Source organism: Motacilla alba, chromosome 4 (genome assembly GCF_015832195.1).
Source record: "Motacilla alba alba isolate MOTALB_02 chromosome 4, Motacilla_alba_V1.0_pri, whole genome shotgun sequence".
Classification (NCBI taxonomy): Eukaryota; Metazoa; Chordata; class Aves; order Passeriformes; family Motacillidae; genus Motacilla; species Motacilla alba.
In genome coordinates this window covers 41804152-41823129 of record NC_052019.1, presented here as the reverse complement: position 1 = coordinate 41823129, position 18978 = coordinate 41804152, and the positions used below count along the sequence as shown (strand labels likewise).

Below are 18978 nucleotides of genomic sequence, written 5' to 3'. Positions count from 1 at the left end.
TCCTTGACTGGAGATATTCAAGAACCCTCTGGAAACAACCCTGTGCTATGTGCTCTGGGATGGCCCTGCTTGCGCAGGGAGGTGGTGACCCACTGCAGTCCCTCCCAACTTTACCCATTCTGTGACTCAGTGATCTTTCAGAGAGAAAAATCACATATGAATGATGGTGCTTCTGTTTGATTCAGACTAGTCACGGAATCATCACAAACATCCATCCTGCCCAAAGGTTAACATTTTTTAGTTCTCTTAGTGAAGCACTACATGACTGGCTGGACATCCATTTAAAGCCACTCTCCAGACAGATTTGGGAGCAAGCTGGAGAGTTGTCCATTGCAAATGTTACCATAATGAAAAGCATCATTCTGGGAGCTAGTTTCCGTATTGTGACATGATTTCACAACATTTTTGTGGAGTTTTCATGATAATTTATAATCTCATATATGCAGACGCTAATTTCTGTAGTCTTCAAGCCTTGGCAGCCCTGAGGTACTTCTACTGCCACAGATGAGAGAGTTAACTGAGCTGGTGATTGTCAAGGCAATAAAATGGCCACAGAAAACCAAACCCTCTTGTCTGTTCTTCTGAGAAATACCTATTTCCAATACAATTTTTACATTTTAATATAGCTAGGAGGGATTTCTTGATGGTTTTTGTTAGTAAGGAACATTTTAGGATTTTACTTTAAGTGTATTTGCTAACATCTTAAGAGCATCTAATTTTCTTTCATAATTTTCTTCTTTGCCATGGAAGGCAGCAATTTTACATATTGTAAGAGGTCAAATAATAGTGCATCCTGCCTCTCCTAAAAATTTGGGAGACAAAAATCTCCAATTTCAGTTTGAAACAGCCAAGAGAGTTAAAAAATGAAATTTGCTTATTGATTGATTGATTTGTAGGAGATAGATGAACCTGGATTCCCTGCTTTACTGTTCTTTTCTTCTTGGTACCCTGTACTCCAATTCATTCACTTTCCCTCATAGCTGACTCAGAAATGTGAACTCTGAATGTGGACTCAATGGAACTTATTTTTATTCACCAGCTGGGACACAAGGAAGGTAACAAGACAAGCTCATTCTTCATCAATTGTCTTTCCTGTATCAGAGGTTGTACCTTTTGTGTATAGAAGGTCAAACTGAAAATTACTTACAGAATGTAGGAGTTTATTTTTTAGAGCGTCAAAATGAGTAGACAAGATTGAATCAAAGGTCTGTCAAACCCCAGAGGGCCAGAAGAAGTGAATAACTGATGGGGAGAGAATAGTGACAGAGCAGGCATATCATGACAACTCACCCCAGTACGTCCTGTTTTCTGGAGACCTACACTCACTGCATTTATATTAAATTAATCCTTGAATGCTACAAAATTGTTATATTTCAATGCCAACTTGTCCAAGCAAACCTGTCTTGCTTTTTATGCTTATTCAAGGACTTAATACTCCATGGCCAAGGATTTCAAGGTTTAAATATATGTTGCATGAAGGACTAGTGTTTCTTGGGTTTCTTTGCATCTGAATCTTGTCATTATTTTTTGCTGTCTCTCTCAAAAAAACGAATCTCATGACCTTCACTGTAAGAGTCTGGAAAACCTTTGCCTCGTGCCCACTGATGAAAAGATCTACTAACCATTTGCTTACCTAAAGCTGCAGTGTAAGAGAAATAGGGACTTAAACTTCAGCAAATCCTATTTAAACCAGTGGCTGAACTGTCTCCATTAATAAATGATGATTTGAGTGAAGATAAAACAACTACTAGAAAATCAATATTTAGTTATTATCCAAGGGTACAGGCTGTTTCTATCTCTTTTCACATGAAATTACATAGTAATACATTCAGCATTTTGCTGATTGGCTTTTCACCAGCAAATCATTTCTTATAAAAAGCAAGCAATAGCCCAGCTATCAGCAAGAGGCAGGCATCATGCATCTCATTATCTGAGACACAAGTATCTAACAGGGAAATAGTGCTGCTTCCAAATCATTCCTCTGCTGTCTGTATTTAATAATGTTGCTGTGAATGTGCTTGTGGTGCTTTTGAAGGGTGTTGGGCTGACATCAAGAGATGGCTGAAAACAGAACTTGTCTTCTGCACCCTCAGGATCAGGAACAGCAGCGACAGTAGACACACGTCAGTCACATTGATGCTACATGCTACTGATTTTATGCCATTTTTCATAATCCAGGTTTCTCTGTGTCTTTTAGTAGCACTTTTGATTGCAGAAGTGAAGGCATAGGATGTGTGCACATCCACTCAGACCTCAAGGAGTCATATGGCAGGTTTGAAGTAGGTGGTAGAAGCAGGACAAGGTTTATTCTCTTGGATGTGTGGTCTTGTGAATTATGGATGCTTAGTAATTCTGAATTATGACCTTTTTGAGTGTTTTATGAAAGGAGAGAAGATCAGCACTCCCCTTGAAAAGGATGGAAGACGCCCTCGTGGCCTGTACAAAATGCATACAGTTAAGGCACTGCCACCTACTTTGTGGCATCTAACCAGGTTTAACCCAAAGAACAGCATAAGATGTGTCAGGGGAAGTTTAGGTTGGATTTTAGGGAAAGGTTATTGTCCCACAGGGTGGTTGGGCACTGGAACAGGCTCCTCAGGAAAGTGCTCACAGCACCAAGCCTGACAGAGTTCAAGAAGCATTTGGACAATGCTCTCAGGCACAGGGTGTAACTCTTGGGGTGACCTGTGCAGGGCCAGGAATTGGAATCAGTGATCCTTGTGGGTCTCTTCCAACTCAGAATATTCTGTAACAAGGCAAAAGGCTAGTATTTAAAGTTGTTGCCTGTCCAAATTCACTGGTGGTTGTTCAAAAATATTTCAGACCATTGAATTGCATAAACATGTCTATTCCAGCACTTGAGGTATAGACACAAATGCACAGAACCCCTCACTGTAGGTCACAGAAGACTTCAAAATGCTGCTGTCAGGTGTGCAGCCAGAACTGACTCGGGGTTTCTTCCCAATACAGGTAAAATTCAGGTTTCAGATGTGATGTGAAAGGTAAAATTCCTTTCTGCCTTCTTCTTGCAGGTTTTACCCTCCTTCCCACAAGGGAGAACAGAGCTGTGCCACATTGCTCGGCACTCCCCTGCCTGGCTCTGAGTCCATGCTCTGGGAAGGAAAGCAGCAGGTACTCCTGGCCAGGGCTGGGCTCAAAGAACAGGAGGGAAGGTGCCAAAAAGGCTTCTGGTGAGCACAGAAGCCCTGCATCCATCCATCACTTCTGAAGTCTCCCTATGGAGTGCACATGGGAGCTTGGTGTGCAGCAGCAGTGGGAAGCCCATACAGATGAAGGTTCCTTCTCCCTCAGTGCTGGGCTCTGTACCACAGCATGGGCTCTTTCAATATTTCAGATCTTTTTGGGGGTTTATTCACTTTCCATGTGCACCAAACAGGATGCTAGCTAGCTCATTATTATTCTGCTGTGCTGTGGCTGGATCCTGAAGCTCTCATTCTCATTCTCATGCAACTCTGCTGCATTGCATGAGACAAGCAGCGTAAGCAACAGCTGCCTAGCTCAAACCACATTAGGAAACTTGTAGGCATAAAAAGATTAACATAATTTCTCAAATCCAAAGAAAATTTAGTCATGGCTAATTTCCCCAGGTGCTCTAGAAATACCTTTTTCTTGTTTAAGAGGTATATAGGTCAGTCAAGTGTTATCAGTAACTAGCATTTAATGAGAAAGCTAATGCTTTCTCTGCTTCAGTCATCAGTTTTTCTAAAGCTGACTGTTCTCAGAAATCTGGGTTGTTTTTTTAAAAAAATATATAAATATACTAACAAATAGCACAATATCCAGTGCAGATGAGCAATCTCTGTCCTCATATTTCATCAGGAGCCTCTCTCATCCTCCTGCATGTAGTGCTTGTTCTCTCATTTACTAATTCTTTAAGGACTGACCTGAAATTTTACAGTTTATCATGATTCAAGAGCAGAGCACAGCCAAAGTGTTTCAAGAGCACACTGAAGCGCAGTTTGTACCCCAGGCCCTCCAATCCTTCTTTGACAGTGTGTATTGAACCAGACTAGGAAAGTGATCTGAAATATTCCACTGCCACATATATTCTGAGCAAAAAAGGAGAAGAAGAAGACAACAGTGAGGGAGGAGAGAGCTGCCCTTTCCTAAGCACTCGATAAAGTGCACTGACATACACCTTAATCAGTGTGGGGATGGTCTGGCTTGGTGTTATGGGCATAGTTCATATTGAATTTCTGACTTCTCTGCCCAGTGTCTGGAAGATCCGTTACCTGGGATAAAGACTCCAGCACTGTCATTGGAAGTCACACAGGGCTCTCTACCTACCAGCAGTCCTGCCTGTAAGGAGTAAAAAACCCCATGAAATGCACTGGAGATGCTTTCCTTCTGTTAAAAATGCTTAGAAATTTTTTTTTTGTGGAAAAATGAAAACAGTCACCATCTTCTGCAGCAGCACAAAAGGACAAATCAATTCCAATGATACAGAAGGCAGTGTGGCTCTCCAGGGACTTTCTGTTCTCAGAAACAGTAAGAAACTTGAAGTAACCAGACAGCAACAATCAAAAACAAGGAAGCAAACACTTCTTGAAAGGATTTATTAAACAATACTGTCACATCATATGATCATGGTCTTGTCTAGCATGCTTTATTATCCGCTTATTCAATATTTACACGTTTGATCTGATGTGATGGGGAGCTCTCCTTCCTTCTTTTTTTAAAGGTTTTGTGGAGTAAATAATTAAATATCTGTATATGGAAAAGGGAAAAAAATCAAGACACTGAGCAAGTTGAATGATGAAAAAAAATCAGGTTTGGAATGAATCCCAAGTGATTTTCATTTATTCAATGAGTTGAAACAATTCCCTTGTAAGACATTACTGATTCAGTACACAATGCTGCTCAGGAATGACACTATATTTATAGTGAGCTAGGAAGTACTGTGAGACAGAAATTAGACACATTCTCTTCAAAGCTTGACAAAGGTTAAATTTTGCCAGGGTGTCCTGGCAAAAGAGAAAAATAAACATATGCAACTTTTGCAAAAGAGATTTTGCTATTAAGGTGAATGTTTCTGTTTATTACCTGCCACGTACTGGTACCATTTCTCCAAAGTAGTAAACAATATGCTATATGCTTCTGATAGGAGAAACACTCATTTAAGTGGTGCATCTTCAGAAACAAAGTTGTATTCATTTACACTTATTTTTAATTAGAAATTTTTGCAAGATATAATTTTAATTTTTAAATTTTTATGATCTGATATATGAAACCACATAGTTTCAAAATGCTGTCCCAGGATCTGCTAAGGTTGCCCAAAGGGGTATTGAAGAAATCCACTATTAACAGAGAGAACAGCATTCTTCAGTCTCAGATAATAAAAGCAAAATACAATGGACAAAAACACTTGATTAAAATATCAAAGTTACCAGTAGCTATGAAGGAAACTGAAATAAAGGCGTATAATTTCTAGGAAAAACTGATTAAAATATGAGATTGTAAATCCATTGAAAGATGAATTTCTTGCACAGATCTGTGACTGCAGCTGCAGAAGGACTAAGGGACATGGATACAGCCTGTGACAGGCACACAGAAGCATCAGGGGAGGCAACAATTCAAACAGCCAGGGCTGGGGCTGAGCAGAAAGTGCCACTGACAAGAGAAAACTCCTGAGGAAGTCAAAAAGTTTCTTTACAAAGACTTCCGAAACCTTTCCATGTTCTCAAAAGCAAATGGCAAAACTTTCTAAAACATCTAAAATGACTTTTTAGAATGAAAAATTACTAACTTTCTGTGGCATTTTGGTTTTTCATCACTCCAGTAATATGTAATGGTGGTCTCCTAACCTTATTTCAGTATCAGAAATGTGGAATTCTACCAGAATATGGAATAACTGGAAAAGTTATCTGGTTTTGCTTTGCAAACCTGTAGGAAGATTTTCCATTTTCCTCCAAGAATCAGATGAGAGCAGAGCAAAAGGATGACAAGAGATGGCTACAGTAGACATGCATTTTCCAGACAGAAGCAGGACTAGAATAAAATTGTGTTAAGAGTATATGCTTTATAGGGGAAAGACCAAAAGTAAAGAAAGTGTGGAAAGAGATTCATTGCTTATCAAGCTGGGAGGAAGATAAAATATGAAAAAAAATTGAGTGCCTGAAAGATTAGAGTATTGTCAATATTAAGAATGTGGATTAAAAAGATTAGCATAATTGACACTAATTTCACATTGTGTAAATTTAGAGTGTAAAGAATTTCAAGAGGCTATAAATGGTAAACCAGTGTTGTCAAAAGAAAAAGCATTCTCTTCCTGCCTATATTTACTTTTCAAAAATGTTACATAAAGACATTTTCAGTGAAACATTGAGATTTTGATTAAAGCAATTTTTATAGGCTGAGGTCGTTTTCTATTGAAAGAAAAAAAAATTCATGAAAACAATCTTGGACTTTCATTATTTAAAATGAAAATGATAGAGCCTCTTCAGAAAAAGAGATATATTCTGATGCAGATACCTTTGGATATCCTAGAAAGGCCTGCAAGTGTATTCATGATGAAATAGCAAAGACAGGAATTGAGAGAAATGAAAGCAGCTTTGGAAAGGACATCTGTGGCAACAAAGACAAATGAGTGTTTTAAAAAAATATTTATGCTAGGCTGATTCAAATCACATTGTGAGGCTGGTGAGTCATGGAAAGCAAGAAAACAATAAGATTAAACAGAGAACTGCCTTGTGAGATGGCTAAAGCTCGTACCTCCACCACCCTTCCCAAAGTGATGTCCCTCAGGCTCCTGGGTGACCAGGTGAGGAAGAGCCATCCCCTAGCGAGGGGCAAGCTGAGTTGTCCTACAAAGCTGTGCTAAAGCAGAAGAGGCAATTAATGCAGGGGGTTGCATGCATGAGAGCTTCCGATTTGCTTGCATCTGTTCGCCGTAATAAGCGAGTGGTCAGCGCTGGCTCCATGTTCCCATCCACAGGAGCTGAAAGGAAGCACTGAGAGAAAGATTTGCAGTTAAATTGCCTGAGCAGACTAAACACAGAAAGAACATTTTAAATTAGCTGGGTTCAAATGTCGGCTCACTTCAGAAATTAGAATTAATCTGATCTATCACTGTCTCGCACATCTGTCAGCATGAGAAAATCACTAACTGGCAAGGAAACAGAACTGGCTGTCTGCTCCAGTCCAGAAGAGCAGAGCCATCAGATTTCAGGAAGGTTTTTACTTTTCTTATGTTTGGAAACTAGGGGTAGAAAAGGAAATTAACTTTAAAAGAGGGAATTTGTCTACCATTACAGTAAGGAAGGGAACTCAAACAGCATATCTTATTGTTAGGGAGAGAGAATATAAACATTATTAATAAGAATAGTAATCATTTACATCAAATAATTAAATTCTTGTAACTGCTGCCTGTGGGTTAGTCCCTGTGAATACAAACATGGAATTACTCATTATTACTCCATATAGTCATTGCTAAATTCATGCTTCTTTATTTTGGTCCCAATCTTCATTTTCCTCAAGAACATTTCCCAGTGAAGGCATGGACCAGGGTGAGGAGAGCCCATGGTGCCCAGCACCAGTGCGAACCACAGGGCTCTTGGTTTATTCCTACCCTGTGTCAGACTAAGTACACACATCTCAAGAGCAGTCAGAAGTACAGCACCATGGGAATACTGCTGTTTTTTCCTTATGTTGCTGTCTGGGATGTGAATTGTTCTATTAAGTGAGGCTATGTCAAAGACTTCCATGTCAGCCCCAGGTAACTTCTTGTCTGGTTCCAAAATCCAGCTGTGAGCTCAACAAGGAGCCTTCAAAAGCTGTTTTCCTTTTTCTAACAAAAAAAGAATCACTCAGAAAATGAGGTTGATGTGTGCTGGGCTGTCAGCAGGCTGCCTGGGGAGTGACACGCTGCCAGCAGTCGGTCAGCCAGATGGTCACTCTGGACACAAGCAAGAGATTACTCCTTTCCTTTATTTGTCTGCTCAGCTCTTAATTGCTCAGCAGACAAAAGGTATGCAAGGCTCCGTTTCCCTTTCATCACAGGTAGATCAGATATAGCCTGTGGTGTCTAAGCAGATGAGGAGGAAACAAAAGTGTCTGCTGGCCTGGATCCCCTTGGGTTTTTTGGACAGGGTACAGACAGTGATGCTGGTAGGGAGTAAACTTATGCCAAATCCATGTGAAACGGCACAGAGGTCTAACCTCAGACATATTACACATTATTGGACTTCATGACTTTAAAGGTATTTTCCAATCTAAATAATCTATACACCAGCCTTGGAGTAGCAGCAATTCCCTTCCTTTCCCTCATCTTTATGAACTATTTTTCTAACACCCCACTCACTCCTCCTCAAGAAGCAAAGGGAAGAAGTCACTGCTGCTGAGGTGCCTCTGGCCAGAGATGTCAGACCAAGAGGAGTGGGCCCATCCAATGTGTGAGGTGTGCAACCAGGACAGACCAATCCAGCCCTGGTTTTTGTAAAAAACCCCGATATATTCAATTTATTCTTCTTGCCTTCCCCTCTGTAGTATGCACTTACAGAAAGTAATCAATGAAAGAACAGTGGCTCCAATTACAGCCTGTCTCCCAACTTGCTCCAGGGTAAGTAATACTCAGACTGAAAGAAGTGGCAGAGCTGTAGCTTCCCCTCAGTCTTTAAAGAATACATCTTTTCTGACATTCAGACTAAATTTAAACTGCAGTTCAGGGCAATTTGGTGATGGTAGCTGGTTGTCTGTATTCAACTGATTTTTAGCCACTGTGTTGCATTATTACTATTTTGCATCTTGTGGCATGGAGTTAATTCTACATTATCCATGGTATTCAGGGAGAGAAGAATGAGATGTGTATAGGACAAAGCAAAGCAAAAGGACATCTCTACATCAGGCTTGTACACCAAGAAGAGAAAAGAAAGGTCAGCAGCTCTGTAGTGTATTCAGGCTCCAGCAGGGGCTGATGTGAGCCAGCACACACATAAAACCCCATGCAGTATTATACCAAAGTTCCAGTTTCTGGAAGGACAAAGATAATTTACTAGGGACCTTTACAAGGTAACTGTGTTTTCCTTTCTCCTTCCATAGCCAATTACAGGCTGCTCATCATTTAGCCTCCTTCCTCTTTCCCTGGTGCCTCCAGCCTTGATTCAACACAATGAGCAGCATGTGCTCATTGCAACTCCAGCCATGACCCCATGCCTGGGCGCTTGTCCCCAGTTCCATGCTCTGAGGCTGCCAGACAAGAGGAACCCACCTAGGGTCAGGTATCCCCCACAGCAGAGCTGATATCTTTCTTCAACATTGGTCATTTCCCCAGTCTTGCTCCTGGCAGCATGGTGTGTAATATTTCTGCTGTCCAGGAAGATCACACTGTGTTCAGCACAAGCCCTGGATCTTTACTAGTGACTTCCAGAAACAATAAATCTTGTAAAATATTCAAGTATTATCATGGCAACAGCCTGAGTTATAGCAATATAAAGATGCAATGTTGACTAAATTTTTCAGTATATATTAAAATCCAAACTAGCAGCTTTTTTTTAATTTCAGCTAACTTTCAACTAACATAAAAATAATTATTTTTTTATTGTGTCCTGTTAATGAAAAATGAAAGTGCATAGTTTATGTACCAGTACTTTCAAAGCTAACTTCCTCCAGAAGTGAACATTTGTAGCTGAAGAGTTTAAATTTACGGAACTGATCTACAGTAATAACTAATCCAAGTACTTTAAAGGCTGAGAAATTGCAGGGAAGAATTTGTCATCGGTGAACCTGGATGATTAAGCTAGTAAGAATCTTGATTGTCATGTTCCCTAATGAGAAAATGACTCGTTTGTGGAACAAGTCCTTCATTATAGATTATTTCTTCAGCTGTGGTATTTTCTGCCTGCACTGCAGTCAGCTATACTCAGAATATTGTGGCGCCACAGCTCCGAATAGCTTTGTGCAGAGACATACTAAACTGCTAGTTCTGATGTGATATTACTTTTTAACAGTGAAAAAAATCTCAGATTGGTTAACAATGCATTTTATGGTAAATTCAGAAACTATTGCTTCCCATGCCATGGTCTCCAGTTGCTACTTTTTAAAATTAGCAACCTACAATTATCTCAAATACCATATACTAAATTGCAAGAAAATGATACAAATTAGAAATACATTAATTGAGAGGGTGGTTTGTTAGCCATAAACATTCAAATTGATAATACTTTAGCTCTAATTGTTTGTTAACTTATGTGTTTCAATTCCCTTTATTATTGTGCTTTAACACGTTGATTTTGTCTCCTCTGGGTGTTTGTTTTCTCTACAAAGATGGTTAATAATTTATGCCAATCATGATACCTAAGCCTTGAAAGATTCACAGCTTTATATAAGCATGTGAGATTTAGAGGCACATTTAATGCTAATACAAATTATCAGCACATTATTCCTTCACAGCTTGCTACTCTCTGCCTTTCTCAGCTACTCATATTTCTAGAAGAATCTCTTCTAGCTCAATCCCTTGGTCAAACAATCACTCAGAGTTACTATGATTTCATCTTTGACTGCAAACAAGAAAACAAGTTTTTTTTTTCTTTAACTCTAGCGGGGTTTTTTTAAAAATTTTTCTTGATTATGCCAATTGTTATTTTTCTATAAAAAAGAAGTAATTAATTCAAGGTGAAGAATTTGTAAAGGACAAACTTGAAATGCAGGCAACAGCTCATCCCCAGAGATGATTCACTGTAAGCTGAATGGGAACTAAGAACATGACTGCTGAGAAAGTTAATGTATTCACACAGCCTGAGAATGGCCACAGACCTAAGGAAAGGCTTTTCATAGATTACAGAAAACTGAAGAAATGGCCCATCCTTAATTACTGAAGCTCTCAGAAGCTGCAGTGCCCAGGAGAATATGAATCAGTCCACAAATTTGAAAAAACAAGCAAACAAACCCCAAAACCCCACCAACCAAACCCACCCCCCCCAACAAAATCTCCAAATCTGCTTTTCTTCTTTGGATCAGGTTAGTCCAGTAGCAGACATCTGGAATAAGACATATGTAGAATTTGACCAGGAAACACCATAAGAACTTAAAAACAGCATAAGAAACACACGGCTGAACACACTTAGGGGGCTGGTTTGGGTATTGACACAGGAGCACAGGAAAATGAGGACATGGTTCAAAAAATGTAACTGGTGACAAATGCTTTGTGCTGCTTGAGCAGGAGAGAGTCACATAAAAAGTTGTATCAGAGATCTCTGGGACACTCAGTGAAAATAAAGGCAGGTGAAAAAAATAACAGTGTTGTTTTAAAATTTATTTTATGCTTAGAACCCCAAACATTGCTAATAATAAAATTTATTAGTTGGGAAAAACAATGAATCAAAAATGGTATTGAGTTGTAGAAATTAAGGATACAATTGTGCTACTAATACTCTCCAGAAAATAGGTTTGCAAGGCTTATCTTAATGCAAAGAAGCACTTTCATTTACATAAGCGTATATGGATCCTCAGCCATTGCCTCTGGACACATTTTTCAGGTGTGTGAAAGCAGTAACCAATGTTATACCGGGTCTATTTTGTTCCCTTGAGTATGTGGATTTGCTGACCACTCCGTTCTGTCGGTGGGGTTATTTTTCCCTAAGTCTTAGGGGAAAAATTTAAACATATAAGAAACCCAGAGCACTGAGGAAAATGAGAAACTTCAGTGTCTCCTGGTGATAAATATGGAAAGAGTAGAAATGAGCAGATGGCACACTGTAGACCATCATCCTTGCAGAGTATATACATATATTAAAAATATCTCTATCTCCGTAACAAAATTAAACCTGTAACGTAACTCAAATATCCTCTCCCCTAAAGATTATCTCGTTTGTTGATCCTGCAGAAACTCAGGAGCTCTCTGTGAGAAACAGACTAGGACTATTTTTAAAAATACATTACATTTTAAAATCATTAGGTGGATCAAAATTTTCTTTCAGATTTAGACAACAGTTATTTTATGCTACTAATGCAGTGCTAAGACAAACCAAGTTAACTTCAGCTGTTTACCAGTTAACTCTATCTAATACAATTCATCATCACTTTATTTCATGCACTTAAATTGATAGAATTTTATGATTTTAACTAATTTTCCAGTCATTGTGAAGTCTGTTATAACGTTATGATATTTTTTTACATTCACCTTGGCGTGGTTTATCAGTAATAGGGAATGGAACAGTGAAACAATCTGTCTTAAAATGAAGCAAAAATTCTCCACTCTAGCTACAGTTTCAATAGGACAAACACTGTCTAAACAAGCAGTTAGGGAGCTAAAATAAATTTTAGAATTATCTGGTGGAGGCTCCCAACAGAATGCTCACAGCATTACTCTGAGAATAAAGGAACACAGAGCATAGTGGGTCGAGTAAAGCTATAAAATCCAGTCTTTCACTTCACATTTGCATCTGGTGGCTTGGAATCTGCTATTAGATCTGTGACTCAAAATGCTAGTAAGTAATAGGAATATTCCTCACAAAAATTATTATTGGATAAGCACAACACTGTACTCTTGTATCAAAAGCAGATTTTCAAAATCCCCTTATGATATTTACGATGACCAAAATATACTTAAGCACACACCCTCACCTTTTCTTTCCAGTGATTAGGTTACCATGAAAATGTCCTTCTCAAAGCTGGGATGACAAAGCTGTGCTAAACTAGATTTTAATAGTAGAGTCTACTTATTTCTTGTTTTGCTAAGTAAGCTTTTTTTTGGATCTAAAGTTAAAACCTGAAGCAGTTGTGAAATATCTCATAACTGATGCTTTTCTACTGCCTGTTTTCAAATAAAATCTTTGTGCCAAGATGCATAATCTAGCTGGTTCAGAGTCTGAATTATTCTAACACTCAGCAGAATAAGAACCATTTTGTCTACAGAAAAGCAATATCCAATGTATTTTTCATAGTAAAATTAGTGCAGAAAGGACAACTGGAAGAGTAAGATCCATCTCTTTAGATGCAGTACAAGACTTCAAAAGTAAAATGTGTTAAATTTTCTATTATCTGAATTCTTCTGTGGTCACAGATGTTCTCTCCACTTTCATTTTATTTATTGATGAGAGACAATCATGTATTTAGCCCACTCACTTTATTGCCTTGTTTTTACCATGAAAAATATGCTCATCTGAAGTGATTCTTTTTGAGTCTTGCCAAAAGCTGTTCCATGAAATTAGAAATAATACAGAAACCTTACTTGACCTGTCCTTCTTGAGTTATTTTATATGCAAAAGACAAAGCATAACTAGCTTTATGCTTACTATAGTAGCATGCTTCAAACTAAGAGTTGTAGGGCTGAGAAGAGGGGCAGAATCACCCCTCTTATCTGCTGGCAATGCTGTTCCTAATGCATGTCCTCTGTTCTTCAGAAGGGTTGCAAGACAAGCAGGTGATGGGTATCCTCATGTTAGGGAAGCTCTAAGTAAGGGTTCAAATTTATGTAGGCTTTGGTGTGATTATAATCGGGGCTATTTATTCCAGTAGTGCTTTTATTCTGTAGCCTCCTGTAATATCCTTTAATTCCCATTTCGACTTCATAATATAGAAATGCAGCCAAATTAAAACCTCACCATTCATTTTCCTCACTGAAGGCAACATGTTCTAGATAAATAGATTTGTACACATTAAAAGTTCACTGTGGTGCTGAAGGAGCAACACAGACCATTTTTGCAGTGCTCCTAGCAATACTAATAGTAAATTCTTATTTAGAAATATCAATAAAAAGTCCAGGAACAGCTGAATCCTGAAGTGCAGAAGCAATGTGATTTCCCAAAAATATTAATAGAGATATACTAATGTATGAAGGAATGACAAAGACAACAGGTTCCGTGTCCCTGATGGCTTAAAAATGAGGGGTTTTGCCACATTCTGTGATTCAGAAAAGCACCTGAATGTAGCCAAAGATTGCAGGAGTTGATTAAAGGAAGCTGCTGCATCAGTGTTTCATTACAGTCTGTTGATTGTTTCAGCAATGCTAAGGCATCCTTTGAATTTTGAAAGGTTGGAAGTGCTGGGCTTGAGAGCTATGTTTTATCAGGTAGAACTGTGAACTCTAAGTCTGCTGAAAAATGCATCTTCTTAGAGTCAAATGGCTGAGAAAGAAATGGTCTCCTGCTCTTGGAGCTCACAGCTCTGGCTCCCTGTGGAAATGGGCAGCCAGATTATTTGTAAGTCAGGTACTAATGCAAGAGGAATAATCCCCATAGGAGCCTTAAACTGACATAGTAAGTAAAAAAATGGTATTAGAAGCAGACTTCTTCTGTGTGGGCCATCCACTGGAGAAATAAATCTATTTTTCTTTCATGTCCCATACCATATATTAAGAACATTATTTACTAATTAAAAGCAAATTTGAAGAATAAATAGGACTCATCACAAATTGTATAATATATCTAAGGAAATTACCTATGTTCCCTTCACTCCTTCAGCTGTATCTCAGTAGTTACTGAAAATTGCCATTCTTGAAAAGGGGGAAAAATATAGAATAATTCTCAACTCCCAAGTGGTTAACATAATTTGCTGAGATTGATTACTCTTAAAAATAAAACTTAAAATTCAGTGGTCTACGAACATAGTGAAGGATTGACTTTTTATGTACAGGGTATAAAAATGCCTCCAAGCCTATTAATATATTTTATGTCATTAATGCATAAATATTCTGAAATGACCATTTTTCTTATGGCTTGTTAATGTTAACAATGTGTTAGCATCTGGATTAGAGCCAGGTCAATGTCAAACTGTGAAAATGTTCACTTCACTATAGCGACCTGAAAGCACAATTTAGTTTGAAGTCCTTCAGAATTTGGGCCATATATGTATGTGCATATGCCAAGGTCTTGGGGAAAAATAATTGGTAAGAAGAAAATTTTACAGACTTTTCTAGTGCTTGAAAACATCTATAATTGTACAAAAATGGAAGAATAGTATTCATTTGCAAATGGTCTCTGAACAAAAAAAAAAAAAATCAGTAAAGAAATTTATGTCAATTTACTTTGGTCTCTAAGCACAGAGAAGAAAAATGGGGGGAAAAAAGGCCTCAGTAGCTTTTCAAGTACCATTACTCAGAAGATCACGTCTAGAGTCAACTTTTTATACTTGAAAGAAGCAGTTGCAAGTGAAAATTTGTTTTCAACAAAAAAGCTATTTGTTTTACAAAAACCACACAATCCACAGTTGAATTAAAGTTGCTCAAAAGATTCAGTCAAACAACTTAATATCAATTTCCATTGGGCCTTCTCCCTAGAGTTTGGTTGTGGCAGAGGTCAGAGGCAGAAGGTGAGAAGCTGTGTTTAGCTACATTGAAGTTTCCTGAACAGAAGAAGTCCTTGAATGGTTGACAGATGTGACCATAACATCCAGGACAATGATTTCCCACATCAGCTATTGTAAAGAAGATTATTTCAGTAGTATCAGACTATTCTAAAGAGTACCTCTAGTCTCTTCAGTGAATTGATTAAAATAATTTCACAGATTTTTTCCCTTTTCAGGGAGAGTCAAGAGCAATATCAAGTTCAACCTTGATTCAACAAAGATGCACTTTTGGTTGCATTGGTTTGGTTTTTTCCAAATAGCAAGTACTTTTGAACAGTAATAAAATCTTATCCGGATGATATGCTTATTCTCAGGTAATATGGATGCCCAGCATGCTTCCATGCTCTGATCAAACCAGAATGTCTTTTAAAACAATTTCACTTCATACTGTTTCTCAAAACCTTTGCAAAATTAGTGTCACTAAAGTAAGCACATTACATTATTCTCCTTGCTACTTACAAAAGGCACCCTTAAATTACCTTGCCCTACCTTCATACTGCTTGATCCTGCAGAAACAGGATATCCTACAAGCCAACAACTGGTCCCTGAGTTGTTGTCCTACCACTGTGGACTCTTGGGCATGCTTGGGTATGCATGGGTAACAGCACACTTCAATGAAGAGAAAAATGGGGCTCAGTCCCTACCATAACCTTGCTGGTAGATTCTGTCCGAAGAGAGAGTAGCTTTATCCTGGAACCAATCAAGTATCAAAGCAGGATGATACAGTCATTTATCTGATGCAAGTAACAGCCTAGCAAATCTCCTTCAAGGCAGGAAGATTCCTCCATTGCTGGGCAAAACAAAATACCATGTTATTTCCTTACTAAAATAAGAAATGCGAGAAAAATGGGATTTCAACCAGCTGCGTTCACAGCTTCACACACTTGTCAAAATAGCCTGCAGATTTTGGGAGGCAAGAAAGCCAGAGTGCAAACCCAAATGCAAATAAATAATGTACTTGCAGGACACTTGTGGTGGTCCCAGCTACACTGACACTCAGCAAATACGCACAAAGCTTAGCTTTGGCATGCTATTTACTTATTCATGCATGTTTCCTCCTTTTTCAATGCTATTTTAATAACTGGGAGGTTACAAGTGAAAGAAAAAGCAGGTTCTTAGGTAGCCACTGGGTAATTGCCATACAGAATAGTTGTGTCTCACACTTGAGGGTGGGAAGCCTCATGTCAGCAGGTACAGGAGCAAGACTTCATTTAAGCACACTGTGAAACCATTAGTCAATGATCCTTGTTCAAAGATTTTTCTTCTTGGTCATTATCAGTACTTTTCACAAAGTGACCTTAGATGAACTACAGTCACTTTGAGTTTCCTCACTGAAAAATCACTGATCTCCCACAAGTAAAGGTACATTTCATTTTTCTACAAAACAAATAAGGAAGGCACTGCTCCTCAGGAAAGGAATTCTTTTGAATACCATGGCTCCACTACCTATTTCACTGCTCATTGTAAATAAATCAAAGGCCTGAAGTCAAATATATCAAGAAACACTCCAAGTTGGGATAAATTTATCTGCCTCAAAGTTTTTCCAAAAAAGAAAGCAACTCTCTCAGAAGCACCTTGTTGTCATCTGCTCCAGAGTACTGTTGTAGTAATTAGTGAAATCAACTTGTTTTGAGACCAAACTCTTTTTGGTCTCTTCTAACCTCCAGGGCAAAGGGAGGCATTTTGGGCTAATTTGTTCAGTACAGACAAGCTGAATACACAGCATTTTTGAGGCAGCTTTGACCGGAACTCAGAGTCTGATGGGAGAGAGCACTCAGAGCACTCAGCACTTCTACACAGCTTTGGAAAACCGATGTCTAGAATTAGCCTCTAGGAATGTATTTATTTTCTTTCCCTCAGAAAAACAAATATAGTCTCACCCCAAACAATGCTACAATCCTATGTCTTTTAGTGAAAGATGCTGTGATGCACAGAAGGTCTACTACATTTTTTCCTGGCAAAACTTCCTTCAGTATCTTACTGGCCAGAAACAGGAGGGAGCCACTAAATCATTTTCACAGAAAAGTTATGAAGGCTTTTCCATTCCAACATCTAATTAGCTTTGGAAAAAAATCAGTGCAGTGAAGTATGCAGCAAATAGAGTGCAAGGTAAAAACATTCTGTCTGTGATGGAAAAATAAGGTTGACAAATTTACGCTCTCAACACATAATGCTACCATCAGAAGAGATTGGTATTTAATGTTTTCATGACAAACAGATATTGAAATTGCCCCTGTATCTACACACAGCACTGCTCAGGGAATGATGTTAGAGGAGACTGCAGAGCATAGGAAAAAACCCCTTTAGTCCATGAGAAAAAAGGAAGGTGAGTGAAGGAAGACAACAATTAGTCATAATTACTGAAAACAGAGAAAATCTTTTAGAGAACAAAGTGAAGGATGTGAGCAAAGCAAGGCAGCAAATGTGTGCATGGGGAAGATGGAAGACTGCTCACAAGGCAGCCTTTCCTTGTGAGCCTGCAGAGGTGATTCTGGCTTTGAGACTCACTTTTCGGGGCAGAAAACTAATTACATTCCTCATGCATTTGTCTTGTTTTGGCAGAGGTCAGTTGAGGGAGCACTGCAACCCAGCTGGGTATCTCTACACTACAAAGCCACTTCAGAACGAAGCTCCAGTGTCACTGAAAGAGGAGAATCCCACTGGAAATGTTGGGGCTGCGATAAGCAGTAACAAACATCAGCAACAGGCTCATCAATGTGCAGGCTCCAGATGAAGAAGAAATTTCATCCAAGAACAGGCTATCATGGCAGCAGCTTTACTGGGTCTGTCAGTGGCAACAGCTCTGTATGCGACACAGCCAGCCAAGGGCAGCAGACCAGACAGAACTGCCTGCAGAAAAACAGAGTTGGCCCTTGGGGTGTGTGGGAGGCAGCACTAAATGGCATGCCCATTCAAGCTCACCTTGCTGGATGCCACAGACACCAGAAAAATGAATGCTTGGGATTAGTGCCCATTGCATAAAGAGACAGTGTCTGTACTTACAGAAGCTGTAGTGATAAATCCTGTTTTCTTTCATTTTGGCCATGACTATTTCCTCTCCATCTGTTCCCCAAGGTATAAGCCATTTTTCTGGAAAACTGCTGGTCTACTGTTGGTACAAGATGGCAACACTGGTGGCCCAAGAGACAGTGCTGCCCAGTCAGTTGTTTGCAACAAACAGTATGGGAACAGATGATCTCAACAACCCCACCAGTGATGATTTGAACAAGATGAAAGTGTTACATAGTATGCTCCTCTGCTTTCCTTTTTTTTCTCAGATTTCTGACAGCAGAAACAGAAAGGATAAGTAGAGTGCAAGTGCACCCGCTGCACACTCTTTACAACAGTTTATAGGGACCTCATCAAAATGTGCCTGTGAAAGACACCATTAAGGTGACTGGAGCAGAAAAGGGGAATTTTCTGGGGTTGTTGTGTTTGATTCAGGCTTTAGACAGCATAAGCTCAGGAGAGTTCATGACATTGTGGATCTGTGCCAATCAATGTCTATCAGTTACTGGTCAAAGCATACTTAGCTTGTCCATATATGTTTTGTCTCTGCTCAAACTCTATCATTTGCATGGACTGAAAATTATAGATATGCAATTTTACCTTATAACTGTTTTGCATTATACATATACCATTAAAGCCTTATCTTAAATTAGCAGGTCTCTAACCCTT

General features: G+C 38.9%; 1 non-coding gene across 1 annotated transcript; it reads left to right on the top strand.

Moving 5' to 3' along the window:
- Positions 1–2372: 2372 nt before the first annotated feature.
- LOC119700994 lies at positions 2373–2498 on the top strand. The gene has a single exon (XR_005256975.1). It is a non-coding gene; the product is annotated as a U6atac minor spliceosomal RNA (small nuclear RNA).
- Positions 2499–18978: the final 16480 nt, after the last annotated feature.